Below are 12,354 nucleotides of genomic sequence, written 5' to 3'. Positions count from 1 at the left end.
ATTAGGAATTGTCAGGGGTGCCTTTCCCGTGCTCCCCATGCCAGGCTCTGAGTCAAGACCAAGGCAGGCAAGCAGGCTCACCCACTGTCTGCTTCTAGAACATGGATTTTTTGTTCATTGCAAGGGAGAGGCAGGGATTCTGACCCAACCTCCTATTTTGCAGGGCCCCAGGCTTTTCCTCGACTACCAAAATCCCACAGGCTAAAGCTCATATTCTAGGCCTTCTAAATGGGAAGAGGCCTTAGGGAAACTCTTTCTTCAGCCCTGGCTTACTAGGAGGCACCAGATTCTTTTCCTGCCAGGGGATTCAGTTCTTCTCCTAACAGTTAAACTATGGGCTTTAATTTTTTTTTTTTTAATGTTTATTCAGCATATTTAGTCTTTTATACTGAGAGGACTTCTTCTGACATCAGGTTTACAGTATTAGAGTTAGATCTTTTGTTTTCTTAAAGAGAGATCTTTCTAAGGTCTTTTTGACCTGCACTCATAGGTCAGTTTAATTTTCTATGTCACAACCAAGAGCAGAAAAATATGTTAAAAGTAGCAGTAGATACCATTTTGAGTATGGAAGAATGCCATGAGCTCTATGCCAAGTGTTATACAGGGTTGATTTTATTTAATCAACTATTACCATCACTATTCTGTGAGAGAAGTACTGTCATTCATGTGGCAAAGATGACACCTAAGCTTAGCAAGTTTCTTATGAATTGCCCAGGACCACAAAACTAATTGAAGGCAGGAGAAGGGAACGACTGAGGATGAGATGGTGATGGCATCGCTGAATCAATGCACATGAGTTTGAGCAAGCTTCGGGAATTGGTCATGGACAGGGGAGCTTGGCGTCTGCAGTCCGTGGGGTCACAAAGAGTCGGACACAACTGAGCGACTGAACTGAACAGGACTAATGGGCTTCCCCAGTGGCTCCATGGTAAAGAATCCACCTGCAATGCAGAAGATTCAGAAACCCAGGTTTGATCCCTGGGTTAGGAAGATCCCCTGGAAGAGGAAATGGCAACCCACTCCAGTATTCTTGCCCAGAAAATCCCACGGACAGAGGAGCCTGGCGGGCTATAGACCATGGGGTCACAAAGGAGTCGGACACGACTGAGCAACTAAACAACAACAAACATAACTAATAAGAAATTTATAATCTTGACCTTGGATCATCATGAAAAGGTTAAATTATGCCTGATGAAATCTTTTTAGACTTGGTACATTGCTATTTTTAAAGGCATCAAAATGTGTAATATATCTTAAATTTCCATTTAAATTGTGTTATTATAGATCAGCATGCTGTTACCCTATTAAAAAGATAAGCATATCAAAGGAGTAGTGAAGGCGGTTTAACTTCCTTTCTTTACTACTTTGCCTCCTCAGAGAAAAATTACTCCTAGAATACTTCCCAAGGATTTTCTGAATATCAAATCCCAAAGCGCATTTATCAGCTTGGATGGGAAGGTAAACTTTGGTCACGGATTTTAGAAATTAATTGTGGATCCCTTTTGGTCCATAATTCATCCCAAAACACTTTTCTCCCACAACTTTAGCCAACTGTGTGGTATTTGGTTATAGTGTTAATATATAGTAGTTCTCTTTATGAAAATGTGTTTTTTTAATTTATATACTTTTTTTCCCCCAGTTGAGCCTTAATGTTAGGAATCAGACTTGGAAAATGACTTTTCTTAGTAATTTCATATGGTGTTGTTTGAAGTACTGTCTTCTCAGGTTGCTGCTGCTGCTGCTAAGTCGCTTCAGTCGTGTCCGACTCTGTGCGACCCCATAGACGGCAGCCCACCAGGCTCTGCCATCCCTGGGATTCTCCAGGCAAGAACACTGGAGTGGGTTGCCATTTCCTTCTCCATTGTGTGAAAGTGAAAAGTGAAAGTGAAGTCGCTCAGTCACGTCCGACTTGTAGCGACCCCATGGACTGCAGCCTACCAGGCTCCTCCATCCATGGGATTTTCTAGGCAAGAGTACTGGAGTGGGATGCCATTGCCTTCTCCGCTTCTCAGGTTAGTGAATGTTTATATTGAACCTTCTTGTGTGTGTGTGACATTGTTTCCTGTTTGGCAGTTGGGGGTAGATGTTGAAACTGCCATGTCTATATTTTTCTCAAGCAAGTTTTCTCTCTCCTAGTCAGCCAATTGTTTCTCCAAAGTAACCAGTCTTTATCAGTCCAGGAAAATGAAGAAAAAGATTTCTGGGAAGATACTCTGTCCAAATCCAGAAGAATGGTTTCCCTAGGGTTTTGACTTCCTCTGTGCCAGGCTAGTCATTGAGATCCATGCTGCTGCCTCTGGGACCTCCACTGATGACCTTGACCTTGCAGTCATCTGCCCTCCCAGGTCAGGTTACTTTTATGGCCAGAAACTATAAAAAGAGCAGGAGTTGCCACCACTTTGGAACTTAACCCACCCCTCCCCTGACTTTCATCTCAGGAATTCTGTTTTTTCCTTGCGGGGCCGCCAACTTCCCTAGCCTTGGAAGCTCTCGCCTCAAGAGTAAGGAAGGCCAGGAGTTATGCTCATTAGGGTCTTTTCTGCGCCTTCTATGCATGAGGTAAGGCCAGGACAGCAAAAGCCATCTTATAAGTTCTTTTGTGAATGAATCCGTAGTAGCAAATAAAGACAGTGCACTGGTTTATATCTCATTATACCATAGTCGAGGAGATAGTGGAGGACAAAGGAGCCTGGTGTGCTGCAGTCTGTGGAGTTGCAGAGAGTAGGGCATGACTTAGCAACTGAATAACAATACCAAACTTTATGCTTCTGTGGTACTTTATCTAAGCTAAACTCGGAATCTGTTATGGAAAATGCTTTGGTCTTCTTTTGAACTTTTTCATCAAGTAAACTCAGGTGTGTTTCTTAATGCCTGATAGCATCGTTTTCTCATTTGTAAAGTGACTTTAAAAATCTCATAATAGTTATGTCATGCATGTAAACAGCAAAAAAAGCTCAGATTTGTGAAGGGCTTGTGTGACAGTAAGCTTCAGTAGAGAAAAGATTTTGGCTTACCCTTTATTTCCCTGATAGAAGGATAAATTTGTCTTGTCCCTTCAGAAACTAAACGATGACTTGAAGAGAGATATAAAACTGCAGCAAAAACTCAGTCATTACCTTAGTTTTCTTCCTGGCATTCACTGCTGTCTGTGCACTGGTCCCGCCTCCTCACTTTCTCCTCTTTTCCTTTTTCTTTCTTCCCGTTAGAGCCTCTGTGATCTCTCAAGAGAAGGTGGACATTCATTTTCTTTATAAGAATGTATTCCTTTCAATGCTAGGAAAAAGCATTAGAAAAAAAAATTCTCATTTTGTACTGGCATTTTGTTCCACGTCATTTAGAAAAGGAGGAGAAAGCAAGATTTTTGAGGCAGAATCTTAGCTTTTCTCTTGGTCTCTAAGCGCCCCCTGTATCACTTCTCTACAGTCATCAGTGTTAGTTTTCAGGATCAGTGGGTAGAAACCAGATTTTAATAACTTCCGTGTCTGAAGTTGGCATGGAGGTGGGACAGCTGAACATGCACAGGTGTTACCTGTAACTCCCCCTAATTGGTTGTCGCATCCAGATGTGAGCATACCTTCAGCTAACTTTCTCCAAGCAACAGATGGTACCTGTGTAAGTGCCCTTTCCATATGCTGGGGGCAGATCCCATTGTATTTGTTTTTCCTGTTTTAAAGTTATACTTGCAGTGTGTGCAGATGATATGTGTTTACAGTCATTTTCTTAAAACAGTACCATTAAATCTTTATCAGACTTGTATCTTCTTTTACTCGCCAACATCATTTTATCCACCCCAATACTTATACATCTCCCATTCAAGTCAGTGTTCCATACATGGGAGCTAAATAAAATACTAACTCGTGTTGCCGAGTTGCCAGTCCAGGTTTGATGCGCGATACTGGATGCTTGGGGCTGGTGCACTGGGACGACCCAGAGGGATGGTGTGGGGAGGGAGGAGGGAGGAGGGTTCAGGATGGGGAGCATATGTATACCTGTGGCGGATTCGTTTTGATGTTTGGCAAAACTAATACCGTGTTTCAGGTTTAAAAATAAAATTAAATTAAATTTAAAAAAAAGGAAAATAAATAAATAAAATACTAAGTAATTTACCAGTTATTAATATATTCTGAATGTGCCAGCACTCTATATGAGTTTATGGAAACAAAATGTATGCCCCATGGTCTTCTTTGTTGTCATCTTAAGGATGCTCTAGTAATATTCTTTAAGGTATATTAATGTGAGGAGTAGAAAATTATTACATACTTAGATATTAGTAAACTTTCTACAGAAATGTCTGAATACTTTATGAACTTTGCTATATTTCATAATTAAATAAGACATCAAATACTAGATATTTAACGCGCAGAGTCTCGGAAATAATAGGTTCAGGAATTGATCCTTTTTTAAGTGTGGACTCAGAAATCAGACAGGTGTGGTATGAAAGCTAAGCCCTTCTACATGCTGACCCTCTGAGCTGTTTGTTCATCTGTATATTAATAGTATTAGTTACTTTATGAGAATTGTAATTATAAAGTCAATGAGTATATGACAGGTGCTTAGAGAAAGATAAATGCTAAGTAAGTGGTTCTTTTCTTTTATCCCTGTGATTATTCCCTCTATTTCTAATTTTGATCATCAACTTCTATTACTCTTGGAGACCTGGTCCCTAGTCTCTGCTTTTCTATATACTACTCTAGTTCAACAAGCTATGTTATAAACCTGATATTAGATTCTATAAAGGATCCCAAAAAAGACTAAAATTAACTCCTGTGCTTTTATCACTTCCTGCTCAGGCTGCCATTGCCTACTATGACTGTAACTGCTTAAGTGTAGTTCCAAAGTTTCCAATGAGATCATAAATTCCTTGAAAACGGGAACATCACCTTATATAATTCACAGTGTCCGGAACATTGCTGCATGTCGGCCCAACTATTCAAGGAGAGAATAGCTTTAAAAATTCTAATTCCAGGGGACAGACCATATGGACAAGTAGAAATGGTTAGACTTGTGGAGAACTGGAGAGAGAGAGAGTGAACCAGCTGATTGCTGAGTACCTCTTCAACCCTGGGCTCTGTGAGCCTTCATTACCATGTGAAGTCAGAAGGTAAAAGCAGAGAAGAGAGATAGCAAACTTCAAATATAAAAACATCTTTTGGTGATCATTTTTCAGTACAATACTTATTTTTGAAGTGATACATTTGCACTTGTGTGTGTGTGTATGTGTGTGAGCATGTGCACGCACTCAGTTGTGTCTGACTCTGCAGCCCCATGGACTGTATCTCATCAGGTACTTGTTTTTAAAATCATCTAATTGTACTTGAATTTCGTACAAACCCACGCAGGCCCAGACAGTGATCCTGATGTTTATAACTGAATCTGTAAGAGTGATTGCTTGCCAAAAATATTCCTGCTAGCTGCTGCTAAGGTTTTAGCTTTTTTTTAATGTGATCTCTTATAATCTACTTTTGCCATATTATAGCTTTAGGTTAATGCAACAGAAACCACATTATTTAGGCTCGTATCTTAGGGGCACAGAGTTCTAATTTGGGGTGAAAATGACCAAATATATTGCTTTCTAAGCTTTATTGAGTTTTGCTAGTTCTCATTTTTTTCTCCATCTCAAGTTATCAAACATTATAAAAAGTTTAAATGTCTTATTTATAAATATATGCCCTCACATCTTTATTGCCTGAGAAAAATGGAGGGGAGAGTATTTTTGGGGTGATTTTTAAAAAAAGAAAAAATGTTGGCAACCCCTGGGGGTTTCTGATACATCTGTAAGCAGCACCTAGACCTTTGGGACGAAGATGAGCCTGTGAGATGCCAGGCAAACAGAAAAGGTAATTTCCATTATCCTCTCAGAATGAGAAAGAATGGGCTCGGGCTCTTTTTTCCATGGCCACTTCCAATGCCTTGTCCTTATTTTCTTGCCACCAGCAGGCAAACATGAAGATGTTGAGAAGGCACGATGTATCTGTCATTTTGATTGTTAAACATGAAAGTAATAGAATGGCAACAGAGACAGTCAGGCGCAAGAGGGCTCTTGGCAGAATGCTATAAATTATTATTATTATTTTTTTAATGAACAGTTTCACACCTTCGTTGAGATTTTACAGAGTATATTCTTTTTTTTTTTTTTTTTTTTTTAGTTCTACCAGTTTATTGCTACCAACCCGTGACCCTCCACCCTCATGCACACATGCTCAGTCATGTAACCCCATGGACTGCAGCCAGCCAGGCTCCTCTGTCCATGGACTTTTCCAGGCAAGAATACTGGAGTGGGTTGCCATTTCCTTCTCCAGGGTGCAGAGTATATTCTAATGGTAGTTTCAGCCTCACTACATAGTCTCAGCAGCAGAAGCCTTTCCTTCGGCAAACTAAGCAGACCACAGATTTCAAAAGCAGGTAGAAAGTAAAGCCACACTGCCTGAAGCCAAGTTAGAGGGCGAAGTCCACTCTGCGGGCCAGCTTCTCGCGCACCCTCCTCGTCTGCCCTGGTGTTTCCGACCTGCAGCCCTACCTGCAGAGCGTGGAAATCCTGGGCTTGCCGCTCCTGTCTCTGGCCCAGTCTACTCACTTAACTTTGTTTTGCTCACTGGCACCTTTGGGAGTATGTTAAAGTTTTGGATCCTATCCCTAGAAAAATGTCTATCCACTTAGAATTCTGTCTGCAATGTCAGGGCATAGACCGCTCCACCACCACCATGGAACACATAAAGTAAAGCCCACCAGTCCAGACCCATTTATTCAGACTGCATCTTTTTCATGGTACACGAAGACCATGGCAGGAAACAAATGGAGACAAAATATGATAACCTCAACCACCTAAACATACTACACCCAAATCATTTAAAATTCTTTTTGGAATGAAACTGTAAGAAACGTAAAGTCTGGTTGTAGGTCTGTAGCCATGAGCTGGGTTGCATTTAAGACTTCTCTGGGCCTCAGTTTCTCTAAAAAGATGGGATTAGACTGAATGCTTTTTGAGATCTTTTCCAGCTCTACAATACTCTCCAGTATTCTACAATTCAGTGAGCCAAATTGAGATGAACAATGAAATCAATAATCCTTTCTGCAGCCAAGCATCAGTTCCTTTTGTTAAGTTTGGATTATTAAGTCTCTTTTTTTTCAGTCCAGTTATCTGTGTCCTTCTTTTCCTCTTCCATCATCTCCATCTGCAAGCAAAAAGAAAATTGATTTTTATTTTCTTCCTTTTGTTTGACTCATTTAAAGTGGTCAGCTATTTCCCCAAGTTAAGCTATCTCTAAATAAGTTTGGGCTCGATAGAAGGAAATATCATTGTGACAGGGAAGGATCACTGACGGGGTGCTGATGGAGAGGCTCATTCATGGAGGTAATGAATAATTGGGGTACATAAGCGAAGGAAGTAGGCACACAACTCAGAGAAGAGGGGGGAGGCTAGGACCGAGGGATGCATTACAATTTTCAACCCAGGTCTCCTCTACCTCCTTGAAATTAGTCCTGCCATTCTCTTTCTGAGAAAAAAAAAAAAAAAAAAGAATGCCTTATTTGGATCAGTCCTATCTCCCAGGCTGTAAACTCCAGTCATGATAATGATGCTGCTAAAATTATAATTTATGGTGCATTGACTTGGCATCAGGCACGGTAAAAGAAACCCTGTCAATTGGATCTCATTCAGTCCTAAGAACCACTCTCTGGGAAATGCTAGTCCTGCTTTTCACAGGAGGAAACTGAGGCTCAGAGAGGCCAAGTGAAAGCCAAATGAGCCTCATACCACAGAGCAAGAATCCAAGCCTGGGGTGTTTTTTTTTTTTCTCCCGATGTAGCCCAAGCCCACTGGGCTGCCAGTTAATAACTAGCAAACAGTCGCGGATTTTACAGAGTGCTGTAAAACCACATCTGCCTTAGTGAATCTGCCTGCAGGCAGGTTTATTATTACTGCACAGCCTCATTTTCTGCAAGTAAATACAATTTGCGAGATAATTTTTGAAGTGAGAGCCTCACCTAGAATAGAGGATAATTATTGACATGTTTTTTAGGATAAAAAGGATTGCTTTTTCTTTTTTTTTCTTTTGGTTTTCTTTTAATTCATCACCCTGCCTGGCACATTGGAGGAACCCAGTGAATATAGGGAGCAGAGACTAAGTGGATGCATGCATGGAGGAAAAAGCAGGTCATTCTCCAAAGTTTAAATGAGCTGATTTTGCAATAGCGAAACCAGAAGGCAAAACTTTGGCATTCCACACCAGTATGGCTTTATTGTCTGTATTGCAGGAACAAAATATCACATAACTTTGCACATAACTCTCTAAAGCTCTTGATAGGTTTTTTTATATTCCATTTCCTAAATCCCTTTGTGCAGTTACAAGTAAAGTATTGTACCACTTTCACTGGAAAAAGGACTAATTTCACATTGTAATGATTGCACCTGCTCTGTGACAAAACCTTGATGTTTTTTTAAAAAGCCATTTTCCAACTTAATAGCTCAAGGAAGAAGATTGTCCCTAGGGGAACTGGGACATAACTTTACAATTTACTCATTGTACAACTGTCCTTCAGTGCTGAAATGGGGGAGAAATAAGGATGAATGTGGAAGGAAAAAGCATAGAATAACTGACTAAGCTCGAAGGTCATTAATGACACTGAGAGGGGTAAAAATGATAAAGCGGACACAGAAAATCATATTCTGTGAAAAATGAAACAGGATTGCTCTGAGCTGAAAGAAAAGGGAGAAAAAAAGGACAGTGGAAAGCTTTTTAGTGCGTCGGGGGTGGGAGAAAAGGGAGGACGGACTGCACTAAATGAGTATCTCTGAATTGGAGCCAGGGGACGGGTCCTAGCCCTTACCAGAACTTCAGAGCACATCCCTTTAAAAGTAGGTAAAAAACTAGTGAATATAACAAAAACAAATGGACTCACAGATACAGGGAACAAACTAGTAGTTACCAGTGGAGAGAGGGAAGAGGGGAGTGGCATTTAGAGGTAGGGGATTAAGCATGCATGCTCAGTCATGTCCATCTCTTTGTGACCCCATGGACTGTAGCCTGTCAGGCTCCTCTGTTCATGGGATTCTCTAGGCAAGAACACTGGAGTGGGTTGCCATTTTCTTCTCCAAGGGGATTAAGAGGTTCAAACTATTCCATATAAAATTAGCTACAAGGATATGTTATACAACGCAAGGAATATAGCTAGTATTTTATATTACCTGTAAATGGGGTATAACCTTTAAGAATTGTGAATCACTGTATTATATACCTACAGCTTACATTCTATTGTACATCACCTATACTTCAATTAAAAAAATAAAAGTAGGTCTGAAAGGGCATAAATTAGGAGAGAAGCCTGGTGTCCTGGAAACAATTTGTCTGTTCCCTAGGAAGACAGTCCAGCATCAGTTGGTCTGAACACAAGTGCCTGATGGTCAGGAGACATAGCATTAGCCAGAGAAAGTTGCAAGTATAGGATGTGGGTTGAGCCTTTCTGAGGGATAACAGGATAAAGCTCTTGGGCAGGTGGATTTCAGCCCTCTGATCACACAATGAGATCACACAATGAGTGTGAATGTCACGGTTCCACTTCTCGCTCCTGTCCACCTCTTGTTTCTACCTTCTCCATCCTCATTGGGAAAAGCAGTCATTGTTCAGAAAGCAGTGATGCTAGGGAAAACGGACGTCACTCATGTTGCAAAGCCTGACTGGTTGAGTTTAAATACTAGTCTCACCAGAAATAAAATGTCCCACATGGGGGCCGTATGCTGAGTTTAAAAGGCTGCTGTGAGAAATGCAGTAACCTTTAGCCTCTTTGCCTCTGTACTGCCTAGCTCAGATTCCTGATCAGTGTGCTCGTTTATGATGGTCGTTTTTATTTTCATATCACTGGAAATAAAATCAAAACCCAGTGGCTGCCTGAAGTGCTTGAGCCCTGGTAATTCAGTGTAGCAGCAGTATTCTGGCAGTGGGGCTTTTTGCTCTGTCCCCTAATACTGCATTTCCAAGCCTCATTCTGGTCCTGTTACCAAGGAGGGAGATGATTAGCAAGTACAGTGACCCAGAGATTGTCTTGCATTGAGCTGAGAAATGAAAAGACTGTGCCACAAAACCCATTCATGTCCACTCTGGTTTTTCTTTGCCAAATGTTCTTGCTGTGACCTACTTCTGCAGGTAAGAAAAATGATTTTGCCAGCCTTCTGTGACACGGCGATGGTTGAACTGTTCCCAAGTGCCTTGGTGTAGGTGGCCTTGTAAGGATAAGCATTCATTATTTTCAGACTGCTGATGCATCACCTCTGGTGTCTATATTTGTCTTCTAAGAATGCATCATCACTCTCTAATTATAGGTGATCTTGTGGGATTAGATCTTTTGAGTTAGACTAGGATGACACAAAATGTGCATGGAAAGCAAAGCCTGGAAAACTTGCTGAGCTGTGGTCACTGTGTTTTGTGTGTGTGTGTGTTTATTGAAGTATAGTTGATTTACAATATTATGTTAGTTTCTGCTGTAAGCAAAGTGAATCAGTTATACATATATCTGTTCTTCAGATTCTTTTCCCATGTGGGTTATAATGGAGTATTGAGAAGAGTTCCCTGTGCTCATGGTCATTGTTAAGACCCCAGATGATGCCTTGGTGTTCAGAATAACCTTTGGATCATCTTCACATTGTCATTGTCACCACCCGCCTAAATTTCTGCATGTTAGATCACTTGATGATTGTGCATGTCTTTAAGTGTGCATTTTTGTCATGAAAATGGTTATCACCCGATTCTTATTCTTGGACTCTTATATTACACCAACTAGTAACTTTTTTAAAAAATCAAAATAACCATGGAATCCCCAGGACCCCACTTTGTCATAGTTACCTCCTCACAGGGCTGTGAAGGGCAGTGCTGGGCAAAGGGTCTCTGCCCCTCAGTCTCAACTTTGAGGCCTGTGAAGCAGTAAAGCTGTAAGCAGTATAGTCGAAACCAAGTTCCTTTTCTGCCTGGATGCTTTGCCCAGCAGGAGGGAAGTATTAGGAGTACTGGAGTTGAAAATATCAAAATTCCCAGTCTGTTTTTACCTCCATCCTATTAAACATTTTCTTTTTTTTTGATACCTGCATAGAAAACAACTAAGCCTGGGTTCTAGTTTTACTCGTTAATTTAATCATTTTTTCATTCCAGCTAACAAATATGTATGGAAAGCCTCCTGTGTGCAAGACCCCATGAAGGGATAGACAGAAATTTAGATAAGACATTACCATCCCACAAGCAAGTTTGCCTTTTGTGGGGGTGGATAAGAATGATTTTTTTTTACTGAGAAAACAAAAATGCCAAGTGTCAGCAGGAAGAGGCATGTTGTGGCAAGGGCTGTTGAACATTCCATGGGGCTGTTGTTGCATGCAAGGTTTGGGAAATAAAAATCACCAGTGCTTTGTCTTTCTTGAATCACACCCTACAAAGTAGCTCCCTGGAATCAGCAGTTCAAGTGTTGAATGGATGATGAACAATGTTGAAGATGGTGGCCAAAGTGTAACAATGCTTTTCTTGCCTACCACCTACCACAACTAAAACTGTGCCGTTTAAACAGTAAAGTTGGAAAGTGGGGGAAGGACTGCATCCAATTTCACTCCCCTACCGGGCCGCAGATGTGCCCACAGGAACCAGGGTGCAGTGTGAGGCTGTCAGATTTCCAAAAGAACTTAGCTAATGGTCTTCATTGCTCAGAGAGCTTGCCTCCCAGAGAATCAACACTAAGGTTAGAGACAAGCATGGAACTTCGGGCTTCTGAGAGCCTGTGAGGGATGCGGGTTTTTGAGGGCCGTTTTTCTAACTTGGAGAGTTCTCATTTGCCCCTCCCAAAACTTGAAGCAGCTAGTTATTCCTGCACAAAGGGAGAGAAAACAGACATGCATGCTTGTGTTAAAAGTCAGCTAGTTCAAACCTCAGGGAGAAGTTCTTGGCTGGGGAGAAGGCCAGAATATTGAAGAGGCTCAGCAGCATCTCCTCCAGAGGCGTTTCTGAATAATCTGTCTCTCGGATGGCTTAGGTGTACGGGTAATGGGAAAAGCTGACTCAGGGCTGCCTCCAGGCTTAGCATAAAATGTATTCTGGGTGCCACTGTAAGCATTAGGGAATGAAACTCACTGGCAGGAAGGCTAATAGTATACAGTTCAGATTCCCCCAAGGGAAAAATGTTTATGAAATTCAGCTTTAGTAACCTGAGTCATAAACTTGCTTTCTGCAAACATCAGAGTTAACAGCACCTGTACCATAAACTAGTTCATGCCATTGCATTTCCGGATCCATTTTTCTTTCCACTTAACAGCTTTTTACTTTGTACCAGAAATTCTGAGATGCAGAGAGAACCATGGAAATCAGCTGCCAGCTTGTTATTGTG

The 12,354-nt window shown here is 41.2% G+C and overlaps 1 protein-coding gene and 1 long non-coding RNA gene across 11 annotated transcripts in view; one reads left to right on the top strand and one right to left on the bottom strand.

Annotated features, from left to right (window-relative positions):
* Window positions 1–12,354, top strand: part of UBE3D (ubiquitin protein ligase E3D) — a 232,181-nt gene that overhangs the window by 128,848 nt on the left and 90,979 nt on the right. The gene's annotated exons all lie outside the window — the stretch shown is intronic.
* LOC129619673 (uncharacterized) overlaps window positions 6,726–12,354 on the bottom strand; it is a 27,985-nt gene continuing 22,356 nt past the window's right edge. Inside the window, exon 3 of the long non-coding RNA XR_008698033.1 lies at window positions 6,726–7,172. This is a non-coding gene — a long non-coding RNA (uncharacterized LOC129619673). The remainder of the gene's footprint in view (window positions 7,173–12,354) is intronic.

This window comes from Bubalus kerabau, chromosome 9, assembly GCF_029407905.1.
Source record: "Bubalus kerabau isolate K-KA32 ecotype Philippines breed swamp buffalo chromosome 9, PCC_UOA_SB_1v2, whole genome shotgun sequence".
Lineage (NCBI taxonomy): Eukaryota > Metazoa > Chordata > Mammalia > Artiodactyla > Bovidae > Bubalus > Bubalus kerabau.
Note: the sequence above shows the minus strand (reverse complement) of the source record. Positions and strands in the feature narration are given on the sequence as shown.